The sequence below is a fragment of the Perna viridis genome, chromosome 5, assembly GCF_037379345.1.
Source record: "Perna viridis isolate PV_CMFRI_1.1 ecotype Kerala chromosome 5, ASM3737934v1, whole genome shotgun sequence".
NCBI classification, from domain to species: Eukaryota; Metazoa; Mollusca; class Bivalvia; order Mytilida; family Mytilidae; genus Perna; species Perna viridis.
Genome location: NC_142449.1, coordinates 35,360,979 through 35,382,775, shown reverse-complemented (window position 1 = coordinate 35,382,775; position 21,797 = coordinate 35,360,979).

Sequence of the window (21,797 nt, the reverse complement as noted above, 5' to 3'; positions counted from 1 at the left end):
GAAGACTCGACCCGTACTGGCAGAGGTTATTTTCTGACCAGTAAGGTTGACACAAAAAAATAATATCGTCAATACCGCCCGCGTCATACCAGAAGAAAAAACTAATTAATTGTTACAGTACAACTGGTATAATGCAATTTTTCATATAATTTTTTTCCTAAATAGTTGCTTTACTAAAATTATTGTTATCATAATTAGTATTTCGTGATCCAAACAAAGTTTAAACATCTTATTGATTGTAATACAATTTAATCATCATCATCATCATCATCAGTATTTTATTTGTAATAAAATTCAAACAGTACACGTCAACTTAAATTTTTTTATATTTATCATTTTTATTCACCAATTTATTAGGGCATGATTTATTTGTTAAGAAAACTTTTTAAAACAATTATTATTATGCACGTCTCTCATTTGAAATTTCATGTTTTTAAATAAAAGTAATAAATACTACAAACTACTTCCTATAATATTTGACATCAAAATATGATGCTATACTTCCAAGGTAAGTGTTACTAGATAAATTCATATTCATAACGTTGAAGTTTCAGTTATGTTCCATGATTTATATCAAGACTGACAAGCCATACTTATATTTTTTGTTATAAGCGTTAGTCTATCATAAATGTTGCTTTTTTTTGTTTGTCGTAATGTAAATATATAATATTTTCGTTTTAAAAATATATAACTGAAAATAAAGAATGCCTTTCACTTTTTGAATATTGATTATGTATAGCGCTTTGACAAAAACACCAAATAAATGTACAATATGAATGCAACGGCCAGAGAACATTCAGTGACATTAATGTTTACAATAACAATTTATACTACATTTTTTGTGCAAGTAAATAAATTAATGCTCAAAGCAATGTAAACATTTTGGAGGGCGACTTATTTTTCAAAGAATTCCCAATAATTTTTCTCTAAAGATTTTTTGAATGATTGAAATATTTAATGTTGAAGGCTGTAAAGCTGATATCGATTTCGTCTGAGAAGGCTGTTAGCGTTTTTGTTCCAAACAAAACACAAATTTATTAACAAAAATTTTAGTTTTCCATGGGAGAAGGAATTATGGAATTGCTACAGAATTATTAATATACTAGCATTTGACGTTATCTCCATATTTTATGGTATATACAGTATATGGGGTACTCTTCCTGTTCTATGGGATATTGGGGGTAGAGAATGGGGAAAAGGGGAATCGGAATTTTGAATAAGGAGAATGATTTTTTTGAAAGCACTTATTTGTATTAAAATTATATCATTTTTTAAAAGCAATAATTTAAATGTTAACAAAAATAAAATATATAATGTAAGTTGATTATTCATAATATAATAATGAAAAATGAAATGAGAATTCTATGGGAAATGGGGGCAGTGGGACGTGAGGAATTTGGGAGGGGTTGTATCTGGTGGGAAAATTATGCCATTCAAGAGCTCTGTATATATGATGCAATGTATCCTGTCCAAAGTAAGTAAAATCTTGGTCACATAAGACAGGTGGACTTTATGTTCGGGTTTTTTTGTACAATGTATGTAAGATGCATTACATAGGGATATTTTAGTCATAGTCTATTTCTGGATACACATTATCACATTTTACTGTGTATAGTGTTGTTTAAATATCCAGTTTACGCCATAGAAAGTACTATTAATATAAGGAAGCTAAAAATCTGAGATTTGATAGAGATTTATGAAACTTTACAATACTAAATAAAATTATAACTCCACTCCTTTATCTCTTATCAACTTCACAATAAAATGCTTAAAGCATACATGTATATATGTTCAAACAAATGTGGCCAAATCATTATCATTAACTTTGTGTACGAGAGGTTCGTTATGATTGAACAATTTTGGAATTAAAGTTTTCGGGAAACCAAAATTATTTGAATGATTTCTCTCCTCTTACCACAGGAACTCGAAGACAACGGATACACCAAACTTTCAATGAAAAAGGGACATATCAAAGGGGGAAAGCCCATGGACAAAATGCGTTCGAGGACACTTAAATTGTAAATGACAAACAACAGTAAAGATAACAAATTACATGTACATGCACACCGAGACAAGCAACACAAGCACCATCAAACAAAAGGGGGAACTAAGATCGATTCTCCTACAGGAAAAATAGCTACTGTTACTTGCAAACCCACTGTGTATGCCATTTCCCGTAAAGATTAGTACTTAACTTACAGAACTAGGTATTCACTGAAAGTTTAAAACAACTATAAAAGTATAAACTAATGAAAAGCCTGGCGTTTGAAGTTGCTAAAAAATTGACCCAAGGGTAACACTAATAACTAAGATATCCAGCATTGAAAACGCCGCAGTGAATAGTGTGCTATAATCATGTCCTGTCTTTTTGAGCTTTGTCTAGCGGATATTCAAGGAAATCTAAAGGATACAGTACGAATTGTACAACCTGTAAACAAACTTGTTCTCAATTATAAGTATAGAGATTTTACATGTCGACATACAAGCATACATTTGTTAAGTGTTGACCTTATCCTAGAATATAATATACTATGTTATGCTTATATATTGTAATATTCTAACTGTTCCACTAGATTATCATTATAGGTTGTCGTTATTGACGACACTCTAAGGTATATTGTTTTTTATCAAATATCACTCGTCACAATTTATTTTAAGTTTATGAGGACGAAAAAAAATTAAGAATAATTGGATTAACAAAAGAGGAAAAAATCAGGATGTATATATATACGCATTCATTTATCGTACAAAATTAAGTACACATTATACGCTCACAATTTGCACCTTTTACACACAAATTCTCTATGATTTGGTGGTTTAATCTACTATAGTCTAGATATTTGCGATTTCACACCATGGACGATGTGATATGAAAATTTTGCGGTATCGATTGTTGTTTGATTGTGAATTATTTTCTACAAAACGTGATCGATCGAAAGCGACGTTGCGACGTTTCTAACGTTGTTCTCCACGCACCATTGGTGACTTCATAGTAGGACGATGGCTAAAATTCCGCTATGACAGATACCGAACATCAAAAGGCTAAATTATTCCAAAAGAATGGTTCTGAAAAAAAAATGGTTTTATTACTCGTCAAGTTTAATATCGCAAAAAAAATCAACTCTCTTTATTTAAATTCAACATCATAACAAACTCGCCGAGGCTCGTTTGTTATGATATCATGAGTTGATAATTTGCGACATTTATCTTGAATCGCTCATTATGAAAAATATAATTATACGTTATACGCTCATGGTTTCAATTCATATACATACAACAAAATGTGATATTTTGCATACTCACGTTCCTCACTTCGTATGCATACAAAGTACACTTTTTACGTGCACGATCCACACTTAATATGCACACGATTTACACAGTATTTGCACATGCTCCATGTATATAAGCGAATAGTCAAATGATAAGCTAAAAGTATGTATCATCGATTTAAAGTGTGTAAAATAACTGTTTGACACAGTGACTGTGTTAGATGAAGTGACTAATAGGGCACCAGCACTTGTTTCTATCAATGGCCGGAATCTATCAAATATAAATATAACAGCTTCTATATTCATTTTTGGTCTTTACCAGTTTTTGATAGAAACAAATGCATGTACAAAATGTAACTGGGGCATGTCGGTGACCAACTTATACGTAGACAAGATTAAGTAATAAAGAAAATACCAAACATATATATTGAAAATTTGTATATGCTGTACACGAGTTTCCATGAGTAATCTTACATCAGAAGCATTAGAATCAAGTATATAGGAAGATCTTAATCTAAAACTTAAATATATACAAGAATTACTCAGAACCATAACTATCGGAAGCCAAATCCCTCACCGAGAGGTTCTAACATGCGCAATTAAAGGAATGAAGCTTCGGTGTTCCAGGTATTTTGAAATTTGTAATACAGCAAATTTTGATAAATTTGATAAATTTCGATCTGACTATATACATACTGGGTTAGTGAATCCCCTCGAGAACCTTTGTTCCATCAGCAGTGGCATCCACCCCGTAGTTATAAACTACAAAAAAAAAAACAATTATTTATACTGTAAATTTCGATGTTTACACCATTACTGAGAGGTTCTACTATGTGCAATATAAGGAAAGAAGCCTCAATATTTCAAGTATTTTAAAATTTGTGATACTGACATATCAAAATATCACTATCCAATGCGGTATCAAATTAAGGAACCACTCGTGCAATTACATGTGTAAAAATGAAAATTCAAGTCAGTTGTTGAAGAATTAAAAAATAATTGTCTCTGCACTAACCATTTGGTATTTTGTTTTGTTTCGTTTCGTTTCGTTTCGTTTCGTTTCGAATCGTTTCGTTTTTTGTTTTGTTTTGTTTGTTTGTTTGTATTTTTTTTAATAGCTCTCTTAACTAAACGGCCATAAACAAGACATTTCATTTGTAAAACGTACTCATGCACCTGCATAGGTTATCAAACATGATACGGGTAAGAAAAGAAAGTTTTAAATAAAAAAATCAACGTTAAGAAGATCGATTTTAATAATTGTAAACCGTAGTCTTTTAATAAAGTTATTTAGGATAAAATTGCCATTCATTCTGTGAAAACAAACAATTTTGATATAGTAGTTATATATTTATGGAATCTGAAAATAATGATTGGTGTATAATTGCTTAAATAGATGTCATTTGATATAGCATTAATCTACACTATAGAACTTTAAGACCAATTAAAATTGGGGCGATTGATCTATGATCATTCTTTTTCTTAAAAAAATTGATAAGAATTTCTTTCAATAAACATAAAAATGATCTGAATTGTGCTAAAGGTATCCCTTCATGAATTATCATAAAGATGTATTACTTATATGTGTTTAACATGTTTTATTTCAAATGTTTTATGATGTATATGGATCAGAGTTTGAGATATACATCTGGCATTTGAAAGTATAGGTTTAAAATACGAAGAAGTGTATACAAACGCCATCGACTTTGGATGGTATTTAAAATTAAATAATTTCGTTTGTTTTGTTTTCCTTTGTTTGTTTCTGTTGTTTTAGTTTATTATTATTATTATTTTTATTATTTTTATTTATTTATTATTCCTTTTTGTTTTGTTTCAATGTTTTTTGTTCTTTTTTTTGGTTTGTTAATCATTGAACTCTTCCTGAATTTTTGCTTGACTAAGAAGATTGTTGGGTGGCGTTGGACATTTATTTTTTTATATCTGAATGCCTAAGTCACTGACTTTTTCCTGTTTTGCATTTCTTTAAGAATTAATAAATGTTTTTGATTCTAAGGGAATATCAACAAGATCGACACATGACTGTCAAACGATACATCACATCATTACATGATCCAATTATCCACGGGGATATGGATGTGAACTCATGATATTATGGTATAACCTACTAGGTGTGAAGATAAGATTTGTTTCAAACTTTGTTTATGTAATAGTCAATATAAAACTTGTTTTCAATGTCACTTAAATAGAGCAATTTGCTATGTGCTGGGATCAACATTCATACATGAAGCAATATAAAAGTGGAACTTTTGACAAACTGACACCAAATGATGATCACGAGTTTGCCGAAAGCAATCCTTGGTCGAAATCCCTTTTTCTTGTTCTAGGAAAATTGATAATGTTGTGCCTTCTTTATGATTAAAAATAAGCATGCTGCCAAAATTTATGAGGAACGTCAACGTCTTTTCGAATTAGAATGTGTGTAAAAAAAATACATCTTTTTTACATAATGTTACCCAGATGTGTAACGTCACAAACGACGAACGTACGTGGCGTTGATGACGTGAGCCAAAATTTAAAAAATACTAAAAACGTTGAAAGAATTTGATGACACTGCAGTAGAATATGTATTCGCTATTCGGGATATTCTCAGGGGATATGATATCATATTATATATTCGCTATTCGGGGTATTCACAGGGGATATGATATCATCATATACTCGCTATTCGGGATATGATATCATATTCCCTGTCATTATTTTTGTATCTTTTGCCGACGTCTTAAGGGATATATATCCCCTGTAAAGATCCCTAATAGCATATTGTTTTGAAGTGACTTCAATTACAGCAGACGGAGAACCAGTAACAATGCCCATATTGAAATCATCATGTATTGACCGTCTATCTACTGTAATTCAAAGTATATGTGAATACAATTTTAATTTCATTCGCTATATTTGTACATGTACGGTTTGGTGACTAATATTGTGGTGATTGAATGTTTTTTTTTTTTTTTTTTTTTATCAAAATATGGTTTAAGGCTTTGTCTATTAAGGATGAAGCTATTTGTACTCAAATAACATGTTTAGGATTCATCGCTATTGTTTATATCCCGGATGTCTCGACCAACAGAAGTATCCGAAACTTCCTATAACAAACGCTGTGAGCCTGCGTCCAAACAATTACTTCACATACGTCATTTCCAAAATACGTCACTTCGGACAGGACGATTTTGAGCCATTCATGTTCTGGAGCATCTATATTTAATAGAAATTGCTGACACGTCGTCCCTGTTTAGTTGTTCAATTATAATTTTTTTCATAACCATCGTTGTATATACTTTAGTTGAGATATTTAAACAAATTGAAACGATATATATTTGTAAATTCTATAATATAATCTTTTGGACCCACAAGAACAGGATATTGTATACTCTCCAGCATCATGAGTATTATACGATTCGACAGTATAACATCTTCCAATATTCTCAAGCTCCCATGGGATTTTGATTAGGTGACACGTCTTTGGAAGAATAGCAAGTTTGTAAATTACTGTTCAATAAATCCTGACAAGTCAGACAAATAACAGTTTACAAAAATTCAAATTGTTCTACATCTTGTATTTAATTTGATCGTGCAAGAACAATTGTACGGCCTCTGTCGTCTTTCTGTGTCCCAAAAGACCGGAAGTTATCGCTTAATCTAATCATATTCTTCTCTGTGTTTGCATTACCTGCTAATGATTATTGAGTTCTTTATGACTTTCAAACACCTTTTCGACCGATGGGATATCACTCGTTTGTACCGTTTTCCAAATGTTGACAGTTTTATTAAAACGAACAGACCAACACAAGATAATTTCGAAATTTAATCAACTAAAGAACATTGATAATAAGATTTTCTAAACTTTACCCGATGAAGTATTTCTCCAAGGGTTTTTCAAGCAATATATTAGTCCAATAAATGGCAGAGAAGGTTATCGTACTGTACAATGTCTTAACGGTATAAAACCCCTTAATACACTTAAGAAGGTAGACTTAGGGTAAGGGACACAACTCCTGAAATCAACGATATATTTGTATCATATTCAATATCAACAAAGCCTATCAAGCGTTCATTTGAAACAGGATGAAATCAATCCAAGTCACTTTGATGCTTACATGAGACTGATATAAAGAGCCTGAATGCAAACATTCCAATAATTTGTATGAGTTGTGTCCCTTACCTTAGGTCTACCTCCTTAAATAATGTATAATCTCGTGATATTGAAACGGGTTTATTTTTGTAATTATTACCAAGCAAAAGCTTCAATTATTAGTACTCAATATTGAAGCAAGTGTTTAATATATAAAGTTCTTTTTCCTTGTTTAAAATTCTACATTCGCTGTTATCTGACCCATTATTCTCGAATATCCATCTTCCATATACTCATTTTTATCTTGTTTCATATATGGTTTAGTTTACCTCCTCTCAATCTATTGTAGTGTTTACTATTCCTAAATGTGTTCATGATTAGTCGGCATGTTGAATCTATTTCCACAATGATCAGGGATTACCATCACTCTTTACAATTTCCCTCTTCCGTTTACCTTTGACATAAGATTTTTTAAAGTCTGACTACTTTCGGGGGATGGGAATAACGCAACATTGTTTGCATCTTGACCTTCTTAGTTTCTGTATGTTTCCATATGTATCTCACTGAATAGGTTTGGATTTCTTGAAATATTACTTTTACTTTGTGATATCGGGGTTCACATAATTGCTCCCATTGAAACGGCATCGAATTTATTGTCCTACCCTATTCGTGATTCGTTTTCCGTATTTTCAGGTTTTCATCATTTGTCATTGTCATTTCCTAATTTTCCATTCCTCATTTCTCATTTACTTTACCCGCAAACGTAGCAAACCTCAATTTATAGTTTCTCTTTACCCACTCCCTAACTCGTATTTTTTTAGAATTTAAAATATGTAATGTCAAAATAAACAATTAAGTACAATCTGAACGTTTGTTTGGTGAAAAATCAGAAAAGTGTTTACAAAAAAATTAATAACGGGTCAAAATTAAGGCTGATTTTTCTATTATATAAGTTTTTTTTGGAATTTTAGGTGGATTGGATGAAGGCATTATGTTGTTGTGATTTGTTTTTGTTTTTGTTTTATTTGTTTTTGTTTTTATTTGTTTTTGTTTTTTATTTGGGTTTTGTTTGTTTGTTTTGGTTTTTTTTTTCTTTTGTCTTTTTCCTTATGCGTTCTTGGCTATATCTTATATTACATTCAGAATCATTGATAATATTGAGAGAAGGTTTCGTTTCCTTCGAAAACTTGAAGTATGTTATAATTTAAAATCTCCTATCTCAAAGTTATAAAAATTCAAGTTGTAATACTGTTTTCCGTTCAACGACCTCGGATTGCTCATGCTAGTTTGTTGCACTTGCTGTGGATATACACTTTACGTTCTCGTCTTTGCCACGAGATAGGAAATATGAACAACTGTTCTTAACTTTTCACAGATGATTACGTAAAGTTTTTCATCGTGTCTTGCAAGATCTTAATCACTTTTCAAACCAATAAATGACGTATCATTTGTCTTTGTAATTTAGGATTTATTTTCTCCTGTTGCGGGGTTTGAAAAACAATTTACCGGATCAGTGAAAATTTGATAATTTTAACGAACATATTTCCGGTTCCGTTTAATTGAGTTTATGGTGGATAAAGTTTTGATCTTGGGTAGATATTAACTGGAAAATACATTATAATATTTTTATGATTTAATACGTTATATGTCATGAATGTGTTTCTGTTTTTGTACTCACTGTTTCTTGGTGTCGAATCTAATGCTGATTAAAAACATGAAATTGTGAGTGTTGTGCCAGAGGCCTTCACGATTATGACGCTATAATAATTGCTGTAAAACTGATTTCTGGATAAGAAAAAAAAAACGAATTTACCATTTACTCCCCTTATTTCCGGTTGGTCATATCATTAAAAATGTACGATTCGGGGGTTCTAGTATAAGTTTTCATATCTCATTTATCATAGAATTTGATATACATTTTTTCCTGTTTTGTATGTACACATATGTTAATGTATGTTAACATTTAGTTATGGACTCTAAAAATGAACATATCTTATCAATACTGAATGTTACATTTTGTATCATTTTAAATCATTCACGAGTACATATAAAACGTGTCGAATTTCAAACCTTTGTTGAAACTTTAGTTTTTTTAATCTGTATTTGTTTGTACTAATGTTATATCAATATGACCGTCTTAAATGTAACATGAATGTCATATTTTATCTTTCATATTTTAGTTACCCTAAAATGAAAATGCTGATTACTACCATTTCCTTATGTTCGAGAAGCGTGACTTTTTCTGTAACAAAATAATATTTCTTTCTCAAAATACTTTGACACTGAACAGAATTTGCGATGCAAAATAGACCTAATATGTATATAATGAACGTGAATCCATATCTATCATATTCACTGTTACCAACTTTTGTTTGTTTTCTTACTTGCTTTATAATTTAATTTACTGTAACCACGAGTAAAAAGACCATCCATTTATTTTAAATAATGATATTGAATGATGATAATAACTTCAACGTTGTCCCATAAAACAAATGCTTATACAATTACATTGTCCGCCGTAGTTTTTTTATTGGTTTGGCCTCTATTTATTTTTCCGTTTTATAACATGTGAATTAAATATCCAAATTAATAATATAGAGATTTGTTCATATAAAAATTGGATTAATTTAACATTTGACAATATTTTTCTTTTTTTATTTTAATAAAGCAATTCAAATCGAATTAATTGTTGTGAATATTAATGACTTTTCCAGACCTCTGGTCAAAGCCAGGAACAAACCAACAGTTGTTTCAAGTGTTGTTTAATATCCGAGTTCACTTTAATATGGCATTTAGACACCTTGTAAACAACCTGCCATTGTGCTTAAACTTGAGAAAAATACTCTTAAATGATTTTATATAGCGAGCAAAACGAGAAATATGTGACCTCACATCGAAAGCCAGTTAAATATTAAGTCAGTTGAGAAATGTATACAAAGAAAATGACATGGAATGCCAAGGCATGAAAATGACATGTCGGGTTTTGTTGAGTGTGTTTTGAAATTCTAAACAGTTTAGAGTGTTATGAATTATTATTCTGTACAGTTCCCATGGAAATTTTACAACAGGTTAATGTGTGAACCAAATACTAAATTACCCTTATTAATTTAACACTTGTTTCGATACCATTTTTCAAAGCAAATTTGGCTGCGACACTATTATTATTACTTTGCAAAACTAAACAAAATGTAATTTAGCCTGCGTTTTGTAACTATATTATATATATTAAAACTCGAAAACGGAACGACTTTTCTGTAATGGTTCAATGCAAAGTTTTCTTTGGCATACTGTGAAACCGTAATGGCTTAGTATTCCCGTGAGAGAAAACGGAGAAAAATACTCTTTTTTGCTAAGTAGACATTGACAATATTTATTATTTTCAATATTTCTTATTTTTACTTTTTTTTTCAGTTTAGTTTCCCACATTAAAGTAAAGAATATTCTCATGGTAACTTTCGGTGTGTTGCATATTTCGCAATACAAAGGCGTCCCTAACCATAATCAACATAAAAATCTTAAGATTTCTGTTATTTGGAAGAAAACAGGTTTTTGAATAGTTTTCTTTTCGAAAAATCCTCAAAATATTGTGCTGGAAGACATCGTAGCAGTGAATGCGTATTATTTATAGGTGAAACAAGTCCTTATATATCTAAGATATAGAAGTCATTCATGACCTGGTCATCCTGCCGTAAGTGTAAGTCTTTGTAAGAATCAGGTAAAATAGGAAAAATCAGAAACATGCATGTCAAAAACCCACCGATCTGACATTATAATAGCACTCAATGATGTTTTCTCTATTTGAAAAGACAATCATGTGATCTATGCAACGATGAATTTGAATTTTTTCAATAGCATGTCATAACAATGAGGTTTCTGACAGAGTTATCTGTCCTTGAAATGTTCATTTTCAATGCATTTAAATGAAATTGTGACTCAGTTTACCACATGAGATTCAAGATATGTAAAAATGCTTTCAAATGAAGCTCGGTTTCTGAACTACTTAAACTAGACTCTCTAGTGAACATAAAGAGTCGATTTTTTTTCAGAAATATATGCAAAAACTTGTTTTATCCATGATTTTAAGAAGGCAATGGAATGATTGAAGTCAAGCATATTCGATGTTCATGCAAGTTTAAATTATAATAAAAACCTACAATAATTTCAAAAATCAAAAGCTTGCTGACGTGTTTTAATCTTGTGTTTTCAAGATAATCAGACAAACCAACATACGATACAGCATATCTTCAAGAATTATCGAAATGTTTACATTTTTTAGAAGTCACACGTGTTACCTTGTAATTGGCTTAATTTTACAAAATTTTAGATTTAGGAACATTTTTGTTATCAGCTAACACCTAAATCAACATTCACAACGATAAAAAGTCTACATTTCCAATAAATTGTTATTTTAAAGATGCTTCTCTTGTTCTATTTAATTTAAGCAAAATTTGTATTTACGTATGTTGGAGAAGCAGGTCGATGGGCCGCATGTACTTATATTTGGGATTTTGCCCTTTTTGAATTTCAAAAGCAAGGACTGGTATTTGCATGCAAAACACTTTATCTTAATGTTAGCCAACATCCCAACAAAAATAAATTTCATAATATTTTTTTCGGACATGCCGATAGAATTCAATAACTTGACCCCTTGACCCTTATTTCAAATTTAAATTGTTGTTTTTATTACTGGTTTTCATATTATAACTATTATATGAGTAATATTATGTATTTGCTATTATAACAAACGTTTAAAATTCAAAAATACTAATCATATGAATATTGCAAAGTTCGTAATGCAGTATACGTGTTTCAAGGATCGGACACTCCCCAGAAGGATAAGAACCAAATACATCGAAAGATCTAAATAAAAAAAATAAAAAATCTGGAAATTTTTGCTAACATATATTTTTTCCTACCTTAGTTATTTATCGCATAAAATCGTGACGTTAGGCTTAAGTATCAACACTAGAGAGTATATTATATATTGTAAACAAAGGAAAGAGGTTATATACAATATATCAAAGGATTTTAAATGCAATGTTTACTTCTACGTAGTATCAGGAAATGAAGATCCGTTTTGATCTCGCTTAATCGAATATTCAGTGAAACTACAAATATTCCATATTTCCAGTTGACCGTAAAATTATTCATTAACACTTTGTCAAATACTTTTTTACAAATATTGTACCAGGTTTTTTTACATTTCCTTTTTACAATAATAGCTAGAACCATTTTTAAAGATAGCCGTGTTTGACAGTTTTAAGTACAGGCATTTTATAAAAATGATCACATGTTTTAAGTCGGAAATTTTATGCAGATGTTCCATTCTCAAAAAAAAAGAGAATAAAAATCAATTTGTCGTTAGATATGAATTAATTTGACTAATTTCTACTTTCTTTGTACTTTATAAGAATTATCATTTTGTCATCATACTTTCATCGCACTCTGATCTAGATCTATATACTCCAGACAATTGAAACTGTACTATTTACCCTATTTTCTTCAAATTTTGCAACTAAAGATGGTTTTTCCTTCAATCACAAAAACAAATTCTCCTTGCCTTATACACATAGCCAAGTAACAAAGTTACCGAAGTCATAATCACAAATTCGGGAAGGAAGGTATTAAATGAGAAAAACTGGGAAAATCAGATTTAAACCACCTAGCAAATTTTTTTTCTCAATTTTACTCAAACATATGCATCCAAGTCTCTCATTTGACATCACTAATTCTATTCATGCAAAATAAGATTCAAATCACTTGCTTCATCACAGTTTATAGATAGATTGGACTAATAAGCTAAAGAAGAAAATACGAAAATTACACCGAAATACGAAAATAACACCAATCAATTTTGATGGGACTATGTCAGTTACATCCGTTTATCTGATTAGTCGTTCATTTTTCTGTCGGAACACCGGGGCAATCCTAGAACCAACAAGATGATTCTATTATAACGGACGTGTTAGGACATACACTTAACCTTGTTTGTTGTTATTAAGCATGCAGGACAATGCATTGATACAGACGAATCAAAGAGTTTATCAATCATGTCAATGCTTTCTTGACGTCTAGATTTCATTCTGAGTAGAATTAAACTCAATTAAATGAGATGAACCGGCTAATGGTTTGTCATTTGAACAAGCAAGGTATTCCCAATAACTTCGATCAAGTCCTATTAAGATGGAACTGTGTTATAATGTGATGATTATTTGTTAAGGATATTATGTAGGATGGAAACTGATTTTTTCATTGTATTTGTCTCTGTCCTTTTGTTGTTTAACGAATTGAATCTTTTTAGCAGATAATCGAACTTTTTAGTACATTTATGTCAGTAGTAAATCACAGGTAAAGGTAGATTTTCAAATTAAAAATCACAAAAAAAAACATTTGATTTAAAAAGCAGAATATGTTTTTTGTTATTATTTCATGCAAGAAATGAAGTATTCCTAGTATTTGAAATATTGTTTCCTAGTTTCTTGTTAAACAAAACTGTTAATTACAACATGTTGTTTTAGATATTAACTGACATTAAAGTTTCATTTCATTTTCATTATTATATTTTTTTTCATATCGAAGTGAATGTATTTATCATGACTGTAACATATAATTTCTTTAGCCTAGAGTTTCGGGTGAACCATTTTAAACAGACAATCTGTGATACCGAATGCTACAAAACGTTTAAAAGACTATAAACATTTATTTACCGTAATATACCAAAAACGCAAACATGAAAACGAAATACAGAGTTCAAATTGATTTTATAAATGTCGATAACTAGGAACATACCGGTCTGTAACCAAAACCTAAGAAATGATTCAATGTGACATGAATTTAAAGTGTCATTTATTTTTAAAATTATCAATTTTCATTTCGATTTTTTTAGTTAACAATGACGAATGTAAGAATTTAGCATTATATTTTCACATTTTCATTTCTTTTAACATGATCTTTGGAAACTGTATGAAAACATTGCTGAAACACTAAGAAAAACATTTTTTCGGAACATTTTGATATCAGAACCAAATCAAACATTTATGTCCCGATTATCAAGGTATCTTTCCCATAACGATGTCAAAACGGCGATAGGAACACGTGTAATATCAAATCATATATGCGAGCCTTAATCGAGCATGACATTATCCGTCGCCACTAAACACGAGAGGAGATAAGATTCGAAGTTATAGTTCTGCAGCGAAAACAAATCGGCTTTGTTCTTTTCCATCCTTTGTGATTGTTATCTATATTATCATTTATGTGTCTTGTGAAATTTCAGGAATGAATTATTGAACAGATATTAGAGTATTTGAGCTTTCAAATAATACATTTATGATGTCAACTGAAATGTGGAAGATTTTCTTAAAGTTGAAGCTGCATTGTAGTGAAAATTTAAAAATACACCTAGTACAAATAGCAAATAAAAAAGAAAATGCCGAATGAGTTATAATTGATAGAATATGAACGTTTTCTTTACCACCTGTACTCTTAGTGTATTTTAACATTTTTATTCATCTTATGAAGTCATTACTAAGACTGTATTTCAAGCTCGGCGGCCAAAAATATCAGCATGTTTAACGACTTTGTTTTATGTCCGGTTTATTGTATTCGATTTCGGCTGAGAAAAAAGAGACTCGCTACATATTTCTCAGTGTGCTATTTTACAAAACGAATCTATATACAACAATTCCCTTTCTATCTGCTGCACATTCACAGATTGCAGATTGAGAGTGGACGAATGTTTGATAGTAGCAATAAACATTTTAAAAAAGAATGAATTTATTACAGAGGGACATGTAGCAAGTCTGATAAAAAAAACAAATCAGCAAGTTTGTTTCATATTGGTTTTTTTTGTTTTTTTGTTTTTTTTGTTTGTTTTTTTTTTCTTCAACAGCAAATTCAGTGATTTAGGTGTGTTTCAATTGTTTCCATTGCTTTAGAAATTTATATTTACCATTGCCAAAATACAGATTAAATTTTGATTTAAGGATAACTAAACTAAACTTTCTGTGACACACCTACCAATAAAAGGAGAAACAAGTTTTTAACATCTTCCGTTTTCTTTTCAACTTCGATGGCCATATCTTTCCTTAAACTAGATGCGAACCAACAAAAATAATAAAATCAGAAAAAAAAATTGTTTTCCCAAATCATGCCTTCAACATGGCACATCGGAGACAATGCTGTCGTCCGCTCCAAAATGAAACTTCAACTAAGATGACCATCTCCTTAACTGAATAAGAAGATAACGATAATGATCTGAAATAATGCATTGCTGTGCGGCTTTATTTGATAAAATGCTTTGTATGCAGTTTTTGTTTTCTCGTAAACGTTGGTTGTAAATGTTTAGCACGTGTCGTCCAAATGTTTTATCAATCAACTTCAATCGCATAGAAATTGACATCTATTTCCATCGAAAATTTCTTGTACAAAACAGCTGTACACATGGCAAGCCTCACGTCGATGAGCATAATTTGCCCCAAGTGTATGTAAAGTTTTGTTAAAATTAGTCAAACATTTACGCGTCTCCGGAAGTTTTGATCGGTCCAATTTAATTATGATATCATTTGATTTTAACAATTAAGCACATGTTTTATGCGCATGCTCTATGACATTTCGATGGCATAGACATACTGTTTTTGTACGACGTACTTTGAAATATTTCATAATTAGGAAAAAGTGTTTTGATATATTTTGATGTCAACTTCTATGCTTTGTTATCATATCAAAAATGAAATCAGTTTTACCCAGGCAGCAATTCTGAAAATATCCATCCTTGAAACATTACCCATAATTCATGAGGTCTTGTCCTGAAATATGGAAAAAATGTTCATTCTAGAAATATTTAAGAGTCACTCTCCTGACAATTTTATTCTGTGTTTTAAAGTAAACTTTTCATTCCTACTATTGTTCCAGGATTTTTTAGAATTATATTTTTTATTACAACATTAATCTTTTTTAAATGTATTGGTGTGTGGTACTCTAAACCACTTAACAACATGTATTGGAGAACCAGTCCATTATACATTCAAAAGATAAATAACATGATTGTATTTTTTTTTTTTTTTTTTTGTATTCAACTAACAAAAATATCATTGGCCTTTAAGTATATTTTCATTATCCCAAATATATAGATTGTTGTGTTGTTATTTTATTCCAAACGTAGCATGCTCAATGAAAGGTACAATTACATCGTCATTAGAATAATATTTATTCGTTCCTTTAAATTTAAAAATCCTACTTTGCACTGTTTGATGCAAGTAACTTTTTAAAGATGTTGGTCAAAAAACTAAACAACCTAAAATCGTCTAACGGGACCCTATAGCTTCCATCTGGTAAAAGGCGTACAGGATATACCACTCAAAAACTTACACCTTCTGGGTGAAAAAGTGTGCATATGTATACATAAAACCAGGGAACCATTTAGCTCACGTACAAAAAAATGCCCGCATATAAATCTAATTGGCAAAAGCTATTAACACATTTCACTTAATATTTTGACAAGACAAACAGGCACTGTTTTTACAGTTTGGATGCACACTAACCGAAGCGGTAAATGAAAAATACATTCATTTAGATAATTACAATATTAAGACATCTAAAATAACGGAAGTTAACAAATGTCAAAATCGTGTCGGAGCAACTGTTTTCACTTCCGGAAAACAGTGCATCTGTTTCAATTTACACTTCATAGCACATTTGGATATAATTTATTTGATGCGATGAGCTGAAATTTACATGAAAAAATACTTATTGATTGAAGTTTTTAGACAAATAAATTGTTCCTCCAATAGAATTAGATGTTTAACAGAAATATTGCATTGTCAGTCAGTAAAATAAAGAAATGAAAATAAATTAAGAAAATCTTCGAATTTGATTATAAACAGATAAACGTATTTTATTTTTTAAATTTATTTTTTAAAGCAGTAGTTGTCACAATAATGATGTCATGGGTGTTTTAGCTGTGTGCTGTTTTGATTTTGTTCGTTTCCAGTTAATTACACAACAAAGAAATTTGATGAAGCAATGATGCCCTGTATGACACTTCCTGATCAGTGTATTATATTGCATATATATAAATACATTGTCTGTTATATTCTTTGAAAAAATGAGTCCGTTTGTGTGGGAATTTCCGCTTTCTGCTAATACGAGAGTTGGAGGAAGGACAGCTAAAATATGTTGATAATTGTTGAATGATTGAAAGCCGTGTGTAACTTAAAACATGAAAGTTATGAACGTGAAATTAAAAAATAAGCAAAAACTGTGGCAATTTTCAAAAACTGTCTTTATTTCAATACGTTGTATATGTAGATCCCTTAATTGGATTTTGGTGTCTCTGAACTATTCATCTATCTTGAACGCTTTGGTATTTTATGCAGATATTTTAAAGAAAAGCAAGTCTTTGTTCAGTTCCCATGTGTCGCCCATAAATATACTTGCACGAAGAAAACTTTGATAAACACTTTAAATTCGGGGAAAATAATGACAATGCATGAACGCTTTAAATTCGTGGCAAAAAAATAGCAATGTATGAACACTTTAAATCGGCGCTAATAATGGCAATGCATGAACGCTTTAAATTCGGGGTAATTAATGGCAATGCATGAGCACTTTAGATTGGCGCAAAAAATGGCAACGAATAAACATTATTTAATCATTTCTACAAAAAAATGGCAGATTCTTACTTTCTATAAAAAAGCATGTTCTAATATAATATGATAATACTTATTCGGAATAGATTAGATAAACCACTCAAATGTCTGGACAAATAAACCAATATTTATGTTGGAAACTGAAGGATCCTTCGCGCAATATAAACAAAATGCAATGTATTTAGTTTGTTTTATTATTATACGTAAACATTTGATTTGCAACTTGCTTCACGTACTAGAACGCAAAGATCATAATACCAATCAACGCTAATTATTTCTCGAATTACAATCGATTTTCTGTAATGAAATTAATATTGTTCTAATGGAGAGTTCAACAAAAGTTTACCACAATAACTGTTGCTGATATCAATCGGGTGCGTTGATATCGCTTTTGTTCTTCCATTCTTTTGGTATTTATCTCGACTATGATAATCACAAAGGTACTGGAATTAGACGTTATGCCGTATCAGATAGTGAGAGAGATACAACAAAACCAGGAATCAAACATTTGTCAATTGTCGAAAGACTGCTTCTATCTTTTGGTAAAATCAGAAAATTGTTTCTAAACCCTACCAGAACTGCGTGAATATGATTAACACGAAATAACGCACTTTAAATCTAAGTGACTGAATCATATCACTTTGAGTGTTTACTATTTTGATTATTTTTTTGTTTCGGGACTCCTTACTATCAACAAGCAATGACCTTAGTAACAAATACCCTACCATCTACATCGAATAAGTGAGAATGACAACTGAAATGATAGACTATAAAATTGTTTTGTTTATTATTTAAATAAATCACTGTGTGCAAAGTTAGAAAGATGTTTTTTTTTAATTTTCACTTTAAATGTACTCTTTTGTGAGAAGTTGGCAATGTCAAAATATTTTTTTGCGTCAACTTTTTGCTGTGTAAAATAGTCTTGTAAACGAAAACGTCAATCTGCCGTAAGCCTGCAGACGAAGTCAATGGCGTGCTTTGTCCAACTCTTTCCTTCAGCTATTGAACTGGGTTAGCAATTTTTATGTATTTTGCAATCAGTCTGTATTTTGTTTGATTGGATTTATTTGTTTGTTTGTTTGTTTTTTGGGTTTTTTTTTTGTTTTTTGTTTTTTTTTTATTCATGTCTTTTTCTGCTTTTGTGTAATAGCGATGGTATAGCGATGGTCACAGTGATTAAAACTTGGTTGATCGAATATTCTGCATCACACTCTTAAAATATTAACACATTGCATATAATAAAGTGCAAACTCACTACATGCAACGGCCTGGCCAGAACTAGGGCAAAATGTTTCTACCGGATAGAAAACCAACATATTAATGTACCTTCGCCTAGAAGTGACCTTTCCAAATACAATACCTTGGGCGATTAACAAGATACATGTACATGTACAGAATTGCGTTAACGCAGAAAACATTAATTAAGCAAGACGCATGAGGGTGTTTACAACATAGGTTATTCCGATAAATAGAGAATATTTACTTATGAAACAATTACCATCAACCTCTCTATAACCTTGCTCTGTCACTACTTTTTTAAACTTTCTCAGCTAAAAGTCTACATCGTTATTCCGGGTGACAGTTACATGACCCATTCCGATGTTGAACACGTTTTACCGTGTAATATTCACTTCACTACAGTGTTTTTACAATAAGAATGCTGTCGTTGCCTGGTGATCTTGGCAATAACCTGGCATCGTTTTTCCCGTTTTGTCCTTCTGATACTGGTAGTGTCAAAATGGTATGTTAACAACACATGTTGCTTGTCCTAGCCTTGATTTTTCATGGCAGGTGTCCATGTGTGTTTGGTTTACTTATGTAAATCTGTCCATACATAACATTCCTGCTGAGTTTCATATCATTCCATGTTTCCTGGCGTTACCAAATGTAAAGCTCTCAAAATGTTGCAAACAAATGTAAACTTTCGAGCATATAAGTAAATTTAAAGTGGGATTTGTTGTTAGCACTTCACTTTATCGTGTATTCAATAACTTGAAAGTGGACCCCTATTCCAAATTCGCAAAATAATTTCTTTGAGATTAAGTATTTAGTGCACCAAAATTTTTCTTGCACTTTTTGATTCAAAATCGCCAAATTTTACACCCGCCATACGCTATTTCGAGTTCAGTTCTTCATACACAACACACTAAAAAGAATGACATAACCTACGTCTTAAATGATATGCAAATTACGAGGGTGAAGACGGGGGATAAAAAACACAGAGACCGAAACGACATGTATAACATTCCAAAAAAGGGAAAGAAACGGAATAATAAACTCTCCCTCTGATGATTGTGGAGTTTTACGATCTTGAATACGCTTGTAGATCTCTTACGACCGCTCTTAAGTTACATGGAATCATTTTTTGCTCCTGTAATAAAAAAAACTGCTGTTGTTTGTGGTTGAGCCGTATTTTCGGGATACATAAATGCTGCCAGAGCATGTTCCACTAGCGGCTTGTCTGCTGCGTTGACGCTCTGACCTACTCCCGGACCCATTCACGAGAGATCTCGGAGCGTTTACCCACCCTGTCTTGGAAGTACGCAAATTTGACAGTATGGTTGTATGGACCAGGTTCACGGTTGGATAAGCAACCAAGGGTTTCTATAGAAACAATTGCATGCTGACTTGCTCTGGTCACTTCCGGTATAATGATAACAAAGGACGAATGCAATAAGCTGTCTGGACACAACATCGGTCGAGTAGGTCGAGATGCGACCATAGTAATGAAGGGTGGGTCAGGAGCAGGTCAGTGCGTCAACCCAGCAGTCCATCTGGTAGGAGGACATATTCTGGCTTCAGTCAGGTGTCCCGAAGACTCGACCCAGCCAGCAACAACAGCTTTTTCTAACAGCAGCAACAAGTAAGAGAATCCCTGTACATGTAATTAAAGAGTCGTACGAGTTCTGCAAGGGTAGTGAAGACTGAAGGAGGGCGGAGGTGACGCCCTTTATGTTCGGGAAGTTAAGTTGATTATCTTGAAATCACATAAGCCACCTTATGTCAGTCAGCGAGTCCCCATTTTGGGATTTTTTTACCCGCCGCGGCATTTGGTACACGTTTTATATGTTACCTCAATGTTAAGATGTATACTTCCCGAACATAAGGGGGGGTCGCCTCAACCCTCCTTGGATACACATATGAAAAGCATATCCGTGAATACTCTAGCCCGGTACAAAAGCCTTGTCCACATAACTTGTAATTGTTCCAAAATGCACAGGAAATGTACGAATTATTGACTAAACTTTAACCAGTCAATCAATCTTAACTTTGTAAGCCTCAAAAATGATATCCGTTAGAAAAGACTGAGTAAAAATAGAAAGCTAAAAAAAACTGATATAATAAAACATTCTCTAAAAGAAAAAGATACTTACATATATCATTTTAATTGATAGGTGCAAATGTTGAAAAGATTTCAGACAACTCAATGAAACCAAAAGGTTAGAGAAGCATCAAATTATATCAATCCGCTGTGAGCGATTTATTGCAATTTTCTTGATAAAACCATAAAACGCTAGGTAATCTTAATACTTTAATTGACATGCGATGGTTTTAAACGTTGTTTACATATAAAATGTTATCACAGATTGCAGATTTAAGACAATTATCTCTTTCTTAGGGTGCAATCTACGAACATCAAACACGAGTTTGTCGACATCTTTTTGTAATTAGGAATTAACACGTTTGCACGTGCATCATATTAATTGGTGATGAAGGAAATAAAATATTGTATGTAAAGGTGCGAACCAGACAATCATTTCTCTTTGCTTTTGATTTTTTTTGTAA